The sequence below is a fragment of the Onychostoma macrolepis genome, chromosome 04, assembly GCF_012432095.1.
Source record: "Onychostoma macrolepis isolate SWU-2019 chromosome 04, ASM1243209v1, whole genome shotgun sequence".
NCBI lineage: Eukaryota > Metazoa > Chordata > Actinopteri > Cypriniformes > Cyprinidae > Onychostoma > Onychostoma macrolepis.
The window spans coordinates 28,168,533-28,187,392 of NC_081158.1; the positions used below are offsets into that span (position 1 = coordinate 28,168,533).

The window sequence follows — 18,860 nt, forward strand, 5'->3', positions numbered from 1 at the left end:
ACTGTATTTGTCAATATCTCCAAAGACTGTAGAATTGATATCTCCCATCACTCAGCCTTCGAGCCACCTGTCTTTAGAGTCAATATTTATTTGCTGCCATCTTGTGGGTGAGTAAGGCATTGCTACATTCAACGCACAAGCCCATGTGCTGTATACTGTACATGCTGTTGTGAATGAAACAGTCTGACATTTATGTTATTTTTCACAATTTTTCTAGCAATAAACTGCAATTGAATAGATCAGTAAAATTAAATGGACAATTAAAAAAAAGAAGTGTATATATATATATATATATATATATATATATATATATATATGTGTGTGTGTGTGGGTGTGTGTGTGCTATTATATTTAAAAAAAACAAGAATGGGTAACTGCAAATTTAGGAATTATACTGTTGAAAGGGTTCACATGTTATTTGTTGGGTGTCATTTTTTTTAAAAAGAATTGTACTTTGTTCATTGTAAGAGGGACATCATGTTTAAAGTGAGCATTTATTAGTCTCTGTATCTCAGCAGGTGTTGATGCTATAAATATCCTGGAGTGCTTCCTCTCTGTGAAACCTTTGAAGACTACTGTAATAATGTGTGACTATTTTATTATTTTTATTTTATTTTATTTTTTACCTCTGGCAGGTGTGTGTGCTCTCCCTAAAGTGTGTCAATATGAAGGAGGAGTCTTTTTCAGGTTTTTTTTTTTTTTTTTTAATCTATATGGTGAAAATCAGAAAAGCGTCCTCTGATTTATCACTGAAGTTGTTTGATGATTTCCTCTGTTGTGTCTAATAAGGTAACAGTGAGTGTCATTGGCAGCTGTGAGTCTCTCTCTCTATAGTGTGCTGACAAAAATCAGTTTCTTCAATGTGTTTGAGGGAGAGGAGAAACTTTAAACAGTGTTCTGAGCTGATAAAATAGTGTAAATCATGCAGAAGGAGATAATGAGTAGTCTGATGCTTTTGTTTCTGCTAAAAATCATTACTGGTAGGTTCATACTTTTTGGTCAAACTAGAAAATAATCTCAATTCAAATATGTATCTGAAATATACAATGCTAAGTTCCAGATTTTGTGATTTTATTAGTACAATTTATTAGAGCTTTATATGTTGTTTTCTTCCTCTTTTTTCCTCTGTCTTCCTGTTCTATTTTCCAGTCATGCTCTTTGCTTTATTCTCTCTTTTGATCTGTCATTCATTTATTCTGAAAACAGATAGTGTGAACGTGAGGTTGGTTGGCGGTCGCTGTGCTGGTAGAGTGGAGGTTCATCATAGAGGTCAGTGGGGAACGGTGTGTGGTGATTTCTGGGATATGGTTGATGCCGCAGTGGTGTGCAGAGAGCTGGACTGTGGAGAACCTGTAGATGCTGTGGGTGATGCTCATTTTGGACCAGGATCAGGACCAATCTGGATGAAATATGTTACATGTACTGGATCAGAGTCCACATTGAGGAACTGTGGATCATCAGGGTGGGGTAAAAACAGATGTGCCTATAATAAAGGTGCTGGAGTCATCTGCTCAGGTAAGCTGCTCCTGAAGTCCTTAATTTGTTTAGATTGTTTAAAGATGGGGTCTTTTTGCTTGTTTTTTTTTTTTTTTTTTTTTGTCTTGATGTCAAGGATCATACACAACTTACCTATAACAAAATGTATTTCATTTGGTTTTTGGTTAATTATAATTATGCAGGAAATAATAAACATGAATTTTCCCTCTTACTATGCTCCAATCACTGTATGGTTGGATAGAATACTTTTAATATTATAAAAGATAAGACAATTCTTTCTTTCTTAATAGCAAATGGTAACAAAAGTCTTATTCTTATTGATTTTCTGTAACCTTATATCCATCATCCACTTTAAACCCTTTTAGCTTGACAAACATTCACAAGCAGGGCTGCGTTTCCCAAAAGCATCGTCAACCTCAGTTGATCGTAGCTCTATTGGTGACAATGGTTCTATGATCAATTTAGGCTTTTTTTCAGAAATGCAGCACACGTCAGACAGGCTGAATGTCCCGCAGATTAGATTAACTGGTTCCCCTTCAAGGGAACTCTGACTCTGGAACGCACTGAATCCCATTTCATATAATTTATTTATTTTACATACATATTATATAATTTAGATTATAATTAATACTTAATTAAATTCAATTTCTAAATGATTAATATTTAATTTAAATTAGATTTTTAAAGTTTTTTTTTTTTTTTTTTTTGAAGATGTATACATGTATACACATACTTTTTTGTGAAAAACAGATTATTCTTATGGATAAATTTTCTACATGATCCAATTCACATTCAGTTAAAAATTTATTGCACATTAGGGCCCACTCAACTCTTGTTGAGTGGGCCCTAATGTGCAAAGGGCATTCCAAACTTTGGCTCGTATGAGCAGCCGTGATATCATCCACAATCTAGTGGGAAAGTCTCTGTTTTGACACAGCCCGGCCTTTCATACATCCACCGTTGCACACGAAAAGCTGGTCAGACTGCCGAAAGCTGGCCGAACGGTCAATGTAAATCCTCGAAGCCCTGACAGGGCACACCGAAGTCTGAGCGTCTGCATGACGCGAGGTTGATGACTCAGAAGACAGGGCAGACAGCGAAACAGCCTGCGCTCTGAAGGGAGTAGATAGCGATTTTGGCACATAGCCCGGTCTCGGCTGGAGAGTGACGCTGCAGTCCAAAACAAATACAACCACTGTCCACAGATAACGCATGTAAATCCCTGCGCATAGCCGAAGCGAGGGCAAGAAGAAGTGGAGTTCTAAGAGATAGCTCCTTCATAGCAATGGATGCTAAAGGCTCAAATGGTGGCTGCGGAAGAGCTCTTAACACCACCTCTAGGTCCCAGGGTGAAACTAAAGGTGAACGCTGGGGGTACGATCTCCTCAATTCTTAAGAAAACTCACCACCAGCACATGCCTACCAATCGATTGCCCGCCCAGCAGGAAACGAAACGATTCAATAGCGGCCACATAGACTTTCAGTGTTGACGGCAGACATCCACTATCCAGCCTGTACTGTAAAAAATGCAGAACATCCGACACGGAGCAAGCCACTGGATCGACATGAACATCACGGCACCATTTCACAAACACTCCCCATTTTAGAGCATACAAACGCCTCGTGGAGGACGTCCAAGCCTCTGAGAGCGTGTCAAGCACACGACAATGCAGGGCGTTCAGCTCCTCTGATATCCCCGAAGCAGCCACACATGAAGGCTCTTCAGGTTCGGGTGCCAAATTGTGCCACTCACCTCAGACAGCAGGTCCTTCCTGATGGAGATCGGACAAGGCGGAGCCGCCAGCAGCTCTTTCAGGTCCTGGAACCAAGGCTGGTTCGGCCAGTTCGGGGTGACGAGTATCACTGACTCTTCTCTGTTTATGCATAACACCAGAGGCAAGATCTTGATCGGAGGAAAAGCGTATAGCCTGGCTGCTGGCCAGGGCGACATCAGAGCATCCCCCTTCAGCTGGGGGCGTGTGACAGCGAGAAGAACAGCGGGATCCAGCCTCCACTCTCCTTGAGGAATCCCTTTCCTCGAAAGCATGTCTGCTCCGCGGTTCAAGAGGCCAGGGATGCGCGCTGCTCTGATGGAGAGAAAGTGATGATCTGCCCACAACAGGAGACTTGCCGCTTTGGTGATTTATGTATGAAACCACAGACATGTTGTCGGTGCAAATCAACACACGTCTGCAAAATGACTAAATGTAAAATGTAAATGTAGCTCAAGCTTACTTTGCTCTGGAATATAGCGGTCTGAGGGCAGCTATGTTCTAGCCTGACTTTTATGACTAGGTTGGGTTCCCCTTGGCACAAGCTCTCTCAAATAAGCGCTGAATCTTTGCCTAGGAGACTGCTATTCGAGGATAGTTGTTTCCAGCTCGGTGACTACTCCCCTTCTTAGGGTACCCAAACTTTCATTACATCATTGGATTCTAGTTCCATACATTGTGGCGCTGTTGTTGCTGTTTGTGCAACATCGCTTTAACAAAGAAAACATCTGTGTTGGCAGTAGCCAACACCTGCTGTACTCCAAACTTAACATCAATGGATGCGCAAAGATTTCTTTCACATCGCGTGAAATGCCATCTAACCCACGCCATGGGCTTATTCAACTCACCGTATTATTACTTCTAGCTGGTGATGTAGAACGCAATCCCGGACCGCAACCAACAGTGAAAACACAAACTGGCATCTTTCAATGCGCCCTGTTAGATCTAGATCTAGGAATCCCGTGATGAAAAAACACCGCATCGCAAAGTTTTTCCAAACGCTCAATCAGGCTCGAACTGTGTGGGACCCTCGATGCAAAGCTAAAGGGTTGTTTGGTGGACATTTAAATATTCGGAGTATGGCAACCAAACGCGAACAACTGGAACACTTGCTTGTAAATTCAAATATTGATTTTCTTGGACTGACAGAGACTTGGTTAACTCGTTCCTCCCCGGAGGCCCTTATTGTCATGCCAGGATATGATGTTTTTAGGCAAGACAGAGACCATGGGAGGGGAGGTGGAGTTTTATTATATGTGAAAAGTACTATCAAATGTAAACAAATTGAATAGCATAGGGAAACTGATATTGAATGTGTTGGTGTCAACATTTCACTTTCAGCTGAAATGGCATTTAGTTTAATCTGTCTATATCGAAAACCCTCAGCAAAGCTTGAGTTCTATGATCAATTAAAAAACCTCCTTCATAGTTTGGATTTTAACAAAGAGGTTATATTGATGGGGGATTTTAATATTAATTGGAGTGATAAGAGTGGACGAAAAAAGCTTAAAAGTATTACAGACTTTTTTAATCTTACACAGTTAATTGAACAACCTACAAGAATAACTAATCGGTCTGAAACTAAAATAGGTTTATTATTTACAAATAGACCGGAAAGAATTACTAAGACCTATAATCTAGTGACAGGGCTGTCTGATCATAATATCATTCTTTTTTCCAGGAAGCTAAAAAAACATCGTTTTCATTCCTCAGCCACACCAATATATAAATATGAATCAGTTCCAACTAGTCAACAGGAAAATCTTGGGGTAGCACTAAGAGAGATTGAATGCAACAGGGTCCTCTCTAAAGGTGATCTGGAGAGTGACTGTGACCAATTTACCTCAATAATTAAGAAAGTTATGGGGCCCTACCTCAGAAAGCGGAGCCAAAAGAAAAGCAGGGATATATTGCCCTGGCTAAATGAAGAGTGTAGGAAACTTATGAAGGAAAGAAAAATTCCCCTCATTAAGAAATAAAGTAATAAAAAGGCTAAGACAAGCCAAAGCCAATTTTTTTTTATTAATACTATTGAAGAGGCAAGAGGAAATGGGAAGAAGATATGGCAAACCATCAATAAGCTGACTGGCAGAAAACAGAATTATAATAATAAATATTTACAGTTGAAAATTAACACTGAATTAGTTACAAATCCGATCGTCATATCTAAAGAACTAAACACCTTCTTTATAGACTGTTCATGAAATAACTACATTTTTTAATCCACCTAGCTTTTCTGTTTGCTCCATTGATTATGCACAGCTGATTTTCCACCTACAAGAAATAACTGAAATAGATGTAGCAAATACCATCAGTGGCTTAAAAAATTCTAAGGCCATGGATATCTATGGCCTTGATACTCATTTTTTAAAAAGGCACAAAGAGATCTTTCTACAGCCCATTACATATTTGATTAAGACAATCCATTGTGCCATCAGTATGGAAGATGGCCCTGGTTACACCCATTTTTAAATCAGGTGAAAGATCAGATATGGCCAATTATCGGCCAATCAGTATTTTGCCTGTTGTTTCTAAAATAGTTGAAAAATGGGTGGCTAAATTATTGATTCAACATCTCAATAAAAGCAACAATTTACTTCACCCTATGCAATTTGGGTTCAGGGCCTATCACTCAACAGAAACTGCTAACTGTTTGTTTTGGAAAAGGTTAAAGGCTACCTAGATAAGAGTTCCTATGTTGGTGCTGTTTTTCTAGACCTGAAGCGAGCTTTTGATACTGTTAATCACAAAGTTCTTTTATCTAAATGAACATATTTCAATTTCTCTGAACAAGCTCTCAACTGGATTAAATCATATCTGTCCAGCAGAAAGCAATGTGTTCGTATTAATGATTCAAAGTCCCCATTCTGTGAATGTCCAGTAGGGGTCCCTCAAGGCTCCATACTTGGTCCAATCTTGTTTACACGGTATATAAATGATCTGCCAGAGGCATGTAAAAATGTTGATGTTCAGGTGTATGCAGATGATGCTGTAATCTTTACATATGCTAAGAACTACCAAGAGATAGCATCCACACTTACATCAGCAATGGCTCACATTGATGACTGGCTTACTATGTCATGTCTCTACTTAAACATAAAAAAAAAAAAACGTCTGTATGGCGTTTACCAAACAAAATATGAAGGTGTCACATTCTAATGTGTTCCTTAGAGGACAGGAGCTTGATATTGTTAATGATTTCAAGTATCTAGGAGTCACATATGACTCCACCCTAACATTTAAACGTCATGTAAAAAAGGTGGTAAATAAAGTTAAATTCAATTTGCAGAATTTTAAACAAGTTAGACCGTTTCTTGAGACCAAAGCTGCCAAGTTGTTCTTATATACTATGATCTTTTCTCATATTGAGTATTGTTTTACAAATTGGTCATTAACCAGCACAACTACTCTTAAAAGTATTGAATCTCTATTTAAGAAAGCCATAAAAACTTTTGATAAAAAGGCATTGTCATTCCACCATTGCGATATTTTAGAAAGACATAATGTTTCAGTTTTGATAATTTCAAACGTCTCAAGTATGCTTGTTTGGTATATAAAGTCCAAATAATCTTGCCCCTCCTCCGCTCAGTGGCGGTTTTAGGCATGGGCGAACGGGGCAGCCGCCCGGGGCGGCATTTTTTCATGACACGTGGGGGGCGGCACAAGCACTTGGGGGAAAAAAAAAATCATCTGCGCCGCTAAGCGGTTTTCTATTATCTATCATATTATCTATCATATAACTGTGCGGGGAATTGGCAAATTGGCGCCCCTGCTTGTTGAGAAGGTACCGAGCACAGAAGCTGTGTGAGAAGTGGAAAGGGGAGGGGGGTGCGGCCGCGGGGGACAGTTCACCTCTCTCAAATTAGTGGGACAAGTGGGCTAAAGTCAGTCACACCCAGGGGCGCGGGAAGTGCTGAGGGTGCTGTAGCACCCCCTGTTTTTTTTTATGTGGGCAACTGTTTAATTGTTGGGAATATAAAAAAAAAAAAAAATCGGAGTGTCTATTTAAGTGCAAATAGTTATGTTGCTGGCATAGGCTATTTACATTAACTCCACCCACAAATGTATGATTGGGATAGTCAAATATGCAAAAGACGATTACTAGCTGTCAGTTTCAGTGGTGCAGATGGTAAAGTTTGCGTTACAGTTCTTTTGACACGATCGACCGGGGTTCGAATCTGCCTTTTGGCGAACTTTTTTTCTCCATTTTTAAATTTCAAATCACATCAGAAAAGCATTTATTTTTTAATAAAAATGAAGGAAATAATCAAAAAGTTGAACATAAAGAGGGGGCGCTCAGAGGGGGTCTCGCCCGGGGAGTAATTCAATGTAGAACCGCCACTGCCTCCGCTGCATGGCTTTTTCCAAAGACTTGAAAGCGGAGGTAGTACACGGGCCTCTGTAAACGGGGACTGTGTGATACCATTTAGGCGTACCACTTTCGGACAAAATGTATTGTCAATAATAGGTGGTAAACTCTGGAATAGTTTGCCCCTCCCAATAAGAGAGTGTCCTACATTCAACACCTTTAAAACTCACTTAAAACAGTGGCTTCTAGAAAACCAGAGATGTAATCATTTTTAACTGTCACATATTTATCACTCAGACACTTTCACTGTTAAATTGAATGCAGTATAGAGGTGGATGAACAATGTTTCTTCCATTATGTATTTTTGTTTTGTTTTTGTTGTCAATGTATATGTCGTCACTATGTGTACCTTTTCATTTATAGTGAATGAATGTTGTATTATTGTTGGTTGTCTTTGTTAGTTTTATGTTACCTGCCTATGGACTGCAGATGAAAAGTAGTTATTGTTACTAATTCTGTCATATTTACATGGTGTATTTTTTTATACAACAATGTTCATGAATATGCATGGTCCCTATTAAATAAACCAATAAATAAATAAATGGCCAGAGTTTTGAGGACGCAGCGGACATGAAGGAATACAATGCGATATGAGTTCTTATACTGAGGTGCTAAACCATTCAGGGCTTTATAAGTAATTAGCAAGATTTTAAAATGTATACGATGTTCAATAGGGAGTCAGTGCAGAGTTGACAAAACTTGACTAAAATGGTCAAACTTTCTGGTTCTAGTAAAAACTCTAGCTGCTGCATTTTGAACCAGCTGGAGTTTGTTTATTAAGCGCGCAGAGCAATCATCCAATAAAACATTATAATAATCTAACCTTGATGTCATGGATGCATGAATTAATGGTTGCATGAATTAATGTGGTTTTACAAATGCTAGAAACATGGTTTTCAAAGGAAAGATTGCTATCAACTACCTAGGTTCCTAACTGAAGAATTGACACAGCAGCCATCAAGTGTTAGACAGTGTTTTAGGTTATTACATGCAAGGTTTTTGGTCCGATAATTAACACCTCTGTTTTTTTCAGAATTTAGCAGTAGGAAATTACTAGTCATCCAGTTTTTTTTTATATCAACTATGCATTCTGTTAGTTTATACTTGTATGTGTGTTTTGCTCCGACTCAGATCGTGCACACAGAAAGCCGCCTGCTTTTAACTCTGTTCTAATAATCACAGAACCCTTGTCATTAAATAATCATGACAAGGTCCCTCAGGTGGTTTGAAGGCCCTACACAACTTGTATACTTTGCATATTGTATAGGGAGGACCGGTACTGGTCCGCGTTGACAGTTTTCACCGAAAAATGCACAGTGTGATAGGTACAGACTCGTGTATGTATGTATGTATATATGTATTTAGTTACTTAGTTAGTTAGCTATGTTACATTCAGTCAGAAGATATAAACGACTATTTTAAAACCCATTTTGTTTTTATTTGTCATGCTCCTCTTGTCTCTTAGCATTAAGCCCTTGTTTCTTTGTAAGTTTGTGTGTGAAACGACTTAAAAGTCTCGTAGGGTGTGTGTTCACCTTGTCATTTAGTGTATGCCCAATTTCTTTTCTTCCAGCCCTTTAATGTATCAATTTTCTTCCTCTGTTGGACATAAAAAGGTCTTTTGAAGAATGTTGGTAACCAAAAAGTTGACAGTCCACATTGACTTCCATAGTATGAAAAAAAATACGAAGGTAAAGGCAACCAGCAGCAACTCTTCGGTTACCAACATTTATTTAAAAATATATTTTGTGTTCAACAGAAGAAAGAAATTATTAAATATTCAAATGAAAATATTTGATTATTTAAGAATTCTCCCTTAGAACTGTCTGGTAAATGAATCGCTACAGTCAACATATATGTATGATGTTTCTTTAGACATTTGATTTCTTCTGAGAACTTATATATTAAGCATTTTTCCCCCATGTGAGTAAAAAAAAAACAACATTTAGGTTATCTGCTTTCTTTCAGAAGTCAGGCTGGTTGGAGGTTCTCGCTGCTCTGGGAGGTTAGAGATACTTCATAATCAGACGTGGATGTCAGTGTGTGACGCTGTCTTTGACCAGCAGGATGCAGAGGTTGTGTGTAGAGAGCTGGACTGTGGGGCTCCTGTACAGGTGCTGGGAGCAGCTGCTTTTGACAAAGGAGACGCTCAGATGTGGACACAAGAGATTCAGTGCAGAGGAAATGAGTCTCAGATTCACCTCTGTCCAACATCTCTATCACATGAAAACAACTGTTCCCATGACAATGATGTTGGACTGATGTGTGCAGGTTGGAACTAATTCCAATCCCCAGACATAAAAAATATTTCAAAGTATGACCAACCGTCAATTGTGTGATTCTTTTATCTCACTCTTTCTTTCTCTCTTCCTTCCTCACTGTCTCTTCATGGCGCATTCTCTCTGTTCATTGTACAGACCATGTGAATGTGAGGTTGGTTGGTGGTGACAGTCGCTGTGCTGGTAGAGTGGAGGTCAATCATAGAGGTCAGTGGGGGACAGTGTGTGATAATTATTGGGATATGGCTGATGCTGCAGTGGTGTGTAGAGAGCTGGACTGTGGAGAACCTGTAGATGCTCTGGGTGATGCTCACTTTGGACCAGGATCAGGACCAATCTGGATGAGCGATGTGTTATGTTCTGGATCAGAGTCTACATTGAAGAGCTGTATGTCAGCAGGATGGAGAAATAACTACTGCGATCATTTAAAAGATGCTGTAGTAATCTGTTCAAGTGAGCTTCTCCAAAACTCAGATCTTATTATAATACTGACAACTGTCTTATTTTTATTTATACTTTTTTTACTTGCTGTTTTTCTCAAATAAATAAATAAATACATAAATAAATAAATGTCTAAGGTAAGTGTCTTTTTTTCGTCTTCAGGTGTCAGGCTGGTTGGAGGTTCTCGCTGCTCTGGGAGGTTAGAGATACTTCATAATCAGACGTGGATGTCAGTGTGTGACGCTGTCTTTGACCAGCAGGATGCAGAGGTTGTGTGTAGAGAGCTGGACTGTGGGGCTCCTGTACAGGTGCTGGGAGCAGCTGCTTTTGACAAAGGAGACACTCAGATGTGGACACAAGAGATTCAGTGCAGAGGAAATGAGTCTCAGATTCACCTCTGTCCAACATCACCATCACACCAACACAACTGCTCTCATGACAACAATATTGGACTGGTGTGTGCAGGTTGGAACTATTTCCCTCAAATTCAAACCTTTAGCAAATTAAACATTAAGGTAGTATCAAAGTATGTTATTTTTTGATCTCACTCTTTCTTTCTATATTTTTCCTCAATATTTATTGATCTCTCGGTCTCTCTGTTCAATATGCAGGCAGTCTGAATGTGAGGTTGGTTGGTGGTAACAGTCGCTGTGCTGGTAGAGTGGAGGTTCTTCATAGAGGTCAGTGGGGAACAGTGTGTGACTATTATTGGGATATGGTTGATGCTGCAGTGGTGTGTAGAGAGCTGGACTGTGGAGAACCTGTAGATGCTCTGGGTGATGCTCATTTTGGACAAGGATCAGGACCAATCTGGATAAATTATATCAGGTGTACTGGTTCAGAGTCAACACTTAAGATTTGTGGATCACGAGGATGGGGAAAAGACAACTGTGGTCATAGTAGAGATGCTGGAGTAATCTGCTCAGGTAAACAGGCCCAAACCTCCTTTTATTATTCCATTACTGATAATCCACATTTTCATTAATCATTTAGAAAATGCTTTTATCCAAAATTATTTAAAAATTAAGAACATGACAAGCAGTTTATCAAAAGATTCAACAGTGCTTCAAGTTTAAGCTAGAGCAGAGAACTACCTAGAGAGAGAAATACAGAAAAAGAGAAAATTGTTATTATTTTGAATTATCATTATTATTATTTAAATAAGTGTCATAATGGGAAGAGCCTTTGTTTATGGTTTTGGATTGGTTAAATTGCTCATGGAAGTCTTCAACTGTTTCTGGAAAGTCATTATAGTCTCACAACTTTTAACAGATGCCTTAAAGGGATCCCAGCTAACCATAAGACGTTTATTGTTACGTAACTGCAACGTAATTTGACAACCAAACTTTCATTGTGACAACGTAACTAGTTACGTTGTGACAACTGGAAAAGTGAAATTCCCGGATACGTTGCTACAACGTAACTTTGTGTTGTTGTCAGTTAGTAATCACGATGTTGTGACAACGTCGTGTGCTGGTACAAAGTTGGTCATTTTCAGGGCGGACAGTTTGTATACTCATTTGCCTAATAAAGATGAAATATTTTATGAATGATGGACGCATACTCAATTAGGCAAATCCAGCTCATTTATTTTGTTTTTGAAAACAGTACATATTATTATATTAATTATAACAACGTAATAGTTTGGTTGTCAAATCACGTTGCAGTTACGTATTATGGTTAACTTATTTATGTTGCCACTAAGTCGCAATTACCTTGCTACGACGAAAGTTTGGTCTTCATACAGTGTTGTCCTAAATCATTTTATAACTGTTCAATGTCACGAGATTGCATAGTAGCCTACTGGTGATGACCAGTTTGAAAGTCTATATTAAGTTGTTTTGCAAATTATCTTTACCTCCAATTCATAAACTGGCCTTACAGTTCCAAACGGCGTAATGATACCTTTCAAGGGCACTTAGCAAATTTTAATAGTTTCGTTTTTTCTGCAGTCGAAGAAAGTAGCCTAAATTATGTCAGTGATTCTCTCATTTTAAAGATTATCAAGAATTCTTTTATTTTCCCTGAATATTCAGTTGTTTATGTCCCTTTTTTATATTTGCATACAGTACATCTATTGTGTCTAGAATTATTGTAGCAAAACTGAGCACCTATGAGAATGGAATGTGTATTTGTAGAGAATACAGTATTTCAGTACAGTCATCAAGAAAATATTTGAAAATATTAGAGTTGCAAAATTATATTTTGTTTCTTTCTCTCTCACAAACCAACAAAACCTTCTCAAAATCTTCACTGCAGGTGGATAAATGCTATTCTACAAATCACAAATGCGGGGATATATTTAATTTTTCCAGAATTTAACTCTGGTATTTGTAGATAAGTTCATGTTGGAATGATCTCCCTATCTCAATTTAAGCAGCTTTAAGCTCTCCAAAGATCTCTTGTCAGGTGAGCTCCAAACTCACCAAGCATTATAGGAGAGACTCAGAGCTGTTACTGTGGCAAAAGGAGATTGCAAAAAGTACTGAATAAAAGGGTGCCATTAACTGTGGCCAGTGTGTATTAGAGAAAATAAATACTCCTAATGAGCTTCCCCCTACCCCCTTTTTGATCTTTTATCAAAAAGGATTGACAATGCAGATTTATTTTCACAGGCTTCTTTGTTCATATTTACCAAGGGAGCCAATAATTCGGACTATGACTATATATATGCAAATGTGCACAATTTGTTCATGACTTTCACATTTTTTATTTGGGTGTGTGCATGTGTTTTGCCCCACATTCACATGAGTTTCTAAATTTGTTATTTGTAGAATATGATTTGTGCACCTCAGAATTTTAAATGATGTAACTGTTGTGTTGTGTTTGTTAGAGAGAAAGAGTAAAAAAAATAAAATAAATTTGGAACTCCTAAAAATAAAAATAAAAACTTTTCTCTGTGACTTTAAATTTAATACCTGTAATACGCATGTGTCTATTCTTTACACTTACACATTCCACTGTCACAGGTGCTAAGTTTTACTATAATAATACCTTAGAACATAATACCAATAACACTATAGAGCATGGTAGTAGTCAGCCATCTATGCAAAAGCAGAGAGGTCAGTGTGGTGTACTGTAGATACAGCTGTCCAGGCCAACATCTGATGTACTGATGTCTTCAACTGGGAATCCAGAAAACCTGCAATAAAAATAGTACAGTTCAAAATCCATCATACATAACCAATATAACAGGACTGCCCAATCCTGTTCCTGGAGATCTACCCACCTGCAGAATTCAGATCTAACCCTGATCCAACACACCCGTCTGTAATTGTCAAACTGCTTTCACTGATGTGCTGTGAGGTAGATTTGTTGACAAGTTCCTCCCTAAAAGTACATTGATAAAACTGTATTTTCATAGTGGGTCATTTAATGAAGTCACTATATTGCCTTTTTAAATTATCTCATTAGTATCTTCGCTAAATAATATTATTGTTATAATAAATAACATTGCTAACCTTATGAGAGAGGCATGTAACAGCGGTTTAGGTTCATTTACAGTAATTTACATTTGCATCATAAATACATACTCAGTCCCAAAGTCATCTTTAGTAAATGTGGTAAAAAGATTTCCAAACTGATTAATCATTTAATAGTAGTAGAATATAAAAAAACGAATAAAATAGGGAGAAGGGAGAAACACAGCTAAACCCTCCAATCTTCTCAAACAAGTCAAAGGAGTATTAGTTCCTGTTCAGAAGTTATAGTACACAGGACAAATAAATGAGACACACAATAACCCCCTAACCTTTTGCATCATCTGGCAGAGTTTTGCTTACAAATAAATGTGACCTGTGCTGGCAAAATGAGTCTGAAATGCACATGAGCTAATTTCGAGTTACAGGCAAAAGAAGTGAAAGATGTTGATTTTGGTCGAATTTGAGGTTTTCACAAAAATTAGTTCATTAAGCCCTCTTCTAGCGAGCGATCCCAATGCTCCAAATAGTATTTAAACATCTAAATATATCTTTATTTGCATGTTTTCTGAGAGGAGTACCTCTCGCATAACGGCGCGCGATCCCGATAAATATACACAGAATTACAGTATTTTAAGTATTCACAGAAACATAATCTGTTATGTCTTAAGTGAACGTTTGAGGAAATGTTGGGTAAAAACATCGGATGTGTGACATTATATTAGATCCGTGCAGTACAGTAGGTCTAATATATAGGCCGTCTGTCTCAATGTCAATCTAATAATAAAAGAAAAGAGGGAATCACTCGCTGCACTTGATGAACTGCTTTTGTAATCAGTTTATTCATAATGAATGCACTAAAGTGATTTTTACATTTGATATTTGATTACTTACCTGAATGCTTTTGTTTAGATGTAAAATGAAAAAAGTAATACATTACTTGTTTCTTTCCTATATATATTGCATTGTTTTTTTTGTGTTCTTTTTTTGCATTGGTTCATATTAATAGCAACAAAGATAGAATAAAAAAAAAAAGCTAAATTGTGAATATTAATCTAGTAATGATTATTAAGAAAAGAATTGGGTGCAAAGAATTAATGTTGTAATCATTTGGAACCTTCAGAAAATTTTAAATCAGTTTTCTCTAAATGGTCTTTGCTGACTTTATCAACTTCAAACGGGTGTAGCTGTCATTTTTCGTCCAATTTTAACAACTCATATATCATTTTGAAGGTCTTTTATTGGAGAATGTAATTTAAAAAAGTGACTCATTTTTGATTTTGTTTTTCATTTTGACTAATTTTGCCAGCACAGGTCACAAATGGTGAAATCTCTATACAAGTAATTCAGAGAACAGGTAAACCTTGTTCATTTACATATATTACCAACACTGTAACAATACAAAGCTGGTTGAAAATCTGCAAACTTCCCTTTTAGGGCAATGATTACAATATAAGGATTATTTGGCAGCTTTGTATGTTCATCTAGTTGGCTGAAGTCTTTGTGAGTGTTGGCGTCTTCTGAAGTCTTCACATGCCAGGCTGGATCCAAACTGGAACTGGTGTAATCTCTAGTAACCTTGGGATGGACATCCCGAGATATAAACAGGAAACCAAAAGGAGAAAGATTAGAATAGCTGCTGTTCGTATTTATTTAAAACTAGAATACAAATGGATTAAACTACTTAATTTAGTGAGTATACCATGATTGACAACAAGTGGTTTGATACCTTGCAGCAGACATTTTGTAAAATGCATTTTTCATGAAATCTGTCACTGGTGTCACCTTCCTTATGGGTAACACCAGTGAAGATCAGTTTACATTTATGTTCTTTTACTAACTGCTTTCTCTAATTGCCAAATGTAACAATTTAGTCTCATCTATTAATTATAGCTGAAGAATAAGGATATTTGGTCTAATGTATGTCATTGATGTTACCGTGTTTTTTCTGTCACATTACATAAAATATGTCACATGTGGCATAATAATAATTAATTTTACATCCACTGAATTCTGCTTCACTCAAGAGTTAAGATTTAAAGGATTGCATCATTATTTGTCTATAACTGTTTTTTTTTCCAAATATTTTCATTATAGCAAATACATGGTTGCGCAAATGTACTAACATCATTCAATCACACTTTTAACAAACCTGATTAAAATAAATAAAACATAATCTCCTTATTTGTCACATTATCATTGTTTTTCTGTATCTCTGACTACATGTGCTGAAAAATCGAGAAATAATATTTCATAAAAACCAGTTTTTACCAGAAGGTAACACCAGTGAAAAAAAAATGTTACAATGTGGTCTTTAAATAAATGGTACAAAAAATATAAAAATAATTTAGCTGTCATTTATGCGTATTCATAAAGTCAAAAGATAATCTAATAATGTGGTCTAAGTTTAAACGCTAAAAAAAGAAATACATTTTACTGTAAGACATCTTGCCATACCAAAAGTGGATGTTTCTGTAGAATGACTGTTATGTCGTGTGTTAGCTGGGATAGTTCACCCAAAATTTCTGTCATTAATCACTCACCCTCATGTCGTTCCAAACCCATAAGACCTTCATTCATCTTTGGAATACAAATTATGATATTTCTGATGAAATCTGAGAGCTTTCTGAGCCTCCATAGACAGCAACAGTACTACCACGTTCAAAGTCCAGAAAAGTAGTAAGGACATCGACAAAATAGTCCATGTGACACCAGTGGTTCAGTGGTAATTTTATGAAGCTACAAAAATATTTTTATGCACAAAAACACATTATTTCCTCTGCTCAAGGTGCACTGCAGCGTATGCGTGTTCTACGTCAGCAGCACCACACGCATGTGTCGTGGTACTCTCGATAATAGTGGTAGATGGTAACTCAAGTTATTTTAGTTTTTTGCACACAAAAAATATTATCATAGCTTCATAAAATTACGGTTGAACCACTGATGTCACATGGACTATTTTGTTGATGTTTTTGGTAGCTTTCTGGACCTTGAACGTGGTAGGACCCTTGCTGTCTATGGAGGGTTAGAAAGCTCTCGGATTTTATAAAAAATATCTTAATTTGTTTTCCGAAGATGAACGAAGGTCTTACGGGTTTGGAACGACATGAGGGTGAGTAATTAATGACAGAATTTTCATTATTGGGTGAACTATCCCTTTAAAGCAATCTCTTTGGTTTTTGCTACCAAAAGTTTTAAAGTGACTTTCATTTAGCATTAATAGATGGTGGTGATTAATGTTGATTTAATAAGAACCAGTAATTCAATAATATACAAGCATATTTTTATAAGAGAAATAATTTCTGGGTATAAAATAATAATTTATTTGATATTTTCTTTTTCTTTCTTGTTCAGATGGGAAACTGTTTGAAGGGTCTCGTTGCTCTGGGAGGTTAGAGATACTTCATAATCAGACGTGGATGTCAGTGTGTGACACTGTCTTTGACCAGCAGGATGCAGAGGTTGTGTGTAGAGAGCTGGACTGTGGGGCTCCTGTACAGGTGCTGGGAGCAGCTGCTTTTGGCAAAGGAGACGCTCAGATGTGGACACAAGAGATTCAGTGCAGAGGAAATGAGTCTCAGATTCACCTCTGTCCAACATCTCTATCACATGAAAACAACTGTTCTCATGACAGTGATGTTGGACTGATGTGTGCAGGTTGGAACTAATTCCAATCCTCAGATTGAAGTAGTATCAAAATATGCTCCCCACCCTTTTTTGTGATTCTTTGATCTCATTCTTTCTTTCTCTCTCCCTTCCTCACTATCTCTCCATGTCTCATTCATTGTACAGACAGTGCAAATGTAAGGCTGGTTGGTGGTAACAGTCGCTGTGCTGGTAGAGTGGAGGTTCTTCATAGAGGTCAGTGGGGAACAGTGTGTGACTATTATTGGGATATGGCTGATGCTGCAGTGGTGTGTAGAGAGCTGGACTGTGGAGAACCTGTAGATGCTCTGGGTGATGCTCATTTTGGACCAGGATCAGGACCAGTCTGGATGAGTAATATCATGTGTACTGGATCAGAGTCCACACTGAAGAACTGTAGATCAATAGGATGGACTAATTCACACTGCAGTCACGATAATGATGCTGGAGTCATCTGCTCAGGTAAAACTTTCAATTGTGATAATTTAAGGTAATGTAACACGTTTGCAGTAAATGACTGGCGAAAAGAAACAAAACAATCTAATGTTATTTTTTTTTGCTAAATATATTACAAAAACAGATCATAAACATTCTAGACTTATTGATGGACCTAACCTTTGCTCTGGAAGGTTAGAGGTGTCTCATGGGAACACCTGGATGTCAGTGTGTGACGCTGCCTTTGACCAGCAGGATGCAGAGGTTGTGTGTAGAGAGCTGGACTGTGGGGTTCCTGTACAGGTGCTAGGAGCAGCTGCTTTTGACAAAGGAGACGCTCAGATGTGGACACAAGAGATTCAGTGCAGAGGAAATGAGTCTCTGATATATTTCTGTCCACATCTATCTTCAAGCAAGAACAACTGTTCTTATGGCAATGATGTGGGAGTTATATGTTTTGGTTAAGTATAAATAGTTGGCATGTCTTACTGTACACAGTGCTTTCCACAAATATTGGCACCCTTTCCAAATATGACCAAAACAGTCTCTAGAGGCAGAGGTACAGGCTGTGTCTTTGCTGTTTATCCTCTTGGCCTCATATTCAGAAAATGAATAAATAAACTAATCAAAAAAGAAAAAAAGAATTTAAAAATAATTTGTAATCATTTTTTTCAGGTTACACAGATCTCATTCTAGCAAACGGTTCAGACTCTTGTTCTGGAAGAGTGGAGCTTCGTTTCCTCAGTAAATGGGGCACAGTGTGTGATGCATGCTGGGATATGAGAGTCGCCAGTGTCCTCTGTAGACAGCTGAATTGTGGGATTGCTGTGTCTGTTGTGGGATCAGACTGGTTTGGAGAGGGAAGTGGAGAAATCTGGGCTGATGTGTTTGATTGTGACGGGAATGAAACAAAACTCTCAGAATGTTCCATCTCTTCATGGAGTCGAGCTGAATGTTCTCATAGACGAGATGTTGGAGTCATCTGCTCTGGTGAGTCCTTCCA

The 18,860-nt window shown here is 37.7% G+C and overlaps 1 pseudogene; it reads left to right on the plus strand.

The window, feature by feature from the left end:
* The window catches only part of LOC131538533 (uncharacterized), a 173,749-nt pseudogene that overhangs the window by 95,858 nt on the left and 59,031 nt on the right, over positions 1-18,860 (plus strand).